The sequence below is a fragment of the Mustelus asterias genome, unplaced genomic scaffold (genome assembly GCF_964213995.1).
Source record: "Mustelus asterias unplaced genomic scaffold, sMusAst1.hap1.1 HAP1_SCAFFOLD_35, whole genome shotgun sequence".
Classification (NCBI taxonomy): domain Eukaryota; kingdom Metazoa; phylum Chordata; class Chondrichthyes; order Carcharhiniformes; family Triakidae; genus Mustelus; species Mustelus asterias.
This window is the reverse complement of record NW_027590117.1, coordinates 3,576,514-3,577,324: the sequence shown is the minus strand read 5'-3', so window position 1 is coordinate 3,577,324 and position 811 is coordinate 3,576,514. Positions and strand designations below refer to the sequence as shown.

General features: G+C 50.8%; 1 non-coding gene across 1 annotated transcript; it reads left to right on the top strand.

The window, feature by feature from the left end:
- Nucleotides 1–719: 719 nt before the first annotated feature.
- On the top strand, nt 720–811 carry trnar-ucg (transfer RNA arginine (anticodon UCG)). Its single transcript is given in 2 exon segments — nt 720–756; nt 776–811. It is a non-coding gene; the product is annotated as a tRNA-Arg (tRNA).

The following is an 811-nucleotide window of genomic DNA, read 5'->3' as shown; positions in this document are numbered from 1 at the left end:
TGCTGCATTAGCTGCGAGCAGAAGTATTCAGGGACAGGTATTAAAGATTTAAGACAGGATGTGGAGGAGGCATAGGATCCCGACAGTGCGGAAGGAGACCATTCGGCCCATCAAGTCTGCACCGACCACAATCCCACACAGGCCCTACCCCCACATATTTTACCCGCTAATCCCTCTAACGTACACATCCCAGGACTCGAAGGAGCAATTTTTAACCTGGCCAATCAATCGAACCCGCACATCTTTGGACTGTGGGAGGAAACCGGAGCACCCGGAGAAAACCCACGCAGACACGAGGAGAATGTGCAAACTCCACACAGACAGTGACCCGAGCCAGGAATAGAACCCGGGACCCTGGAGTTGTAAAGCAGCAGTGCTAACCACTGTGCTACCGTGCCGCCCTAATCCCCCTGACAATAAGTGTCAATTTTGCCTTGTCAATCTACCTAATCGGCACATCGTTGGAGATGGGAGGATACCGAAGCACCCGAAGGAAACCCACGCAGACACGGGGAGAACGTGCAAACTCCACACATGACAGTCACACAAGAATGTTAGAAGTGGACTTTAGTGTCCGGCCGTTTACAAACTCTGGGGATTCCCCTTCAATTTGTTGGCATCTGCGAATAGCAGAAGCATCCAAAAACGCAACTGAAAATAAATATAATCACGGCAGCTATTCACATGGAGCTAACATTTGATGCTGTACTGCGGCTGTTGACCGCGTGGCCTAATGGATAAGGCGTCTGACTTCGGTAATGCTGGCGGAGATGATATCAGAAGATTGCAGGTTCGAGTCCTGTTGCGGTCG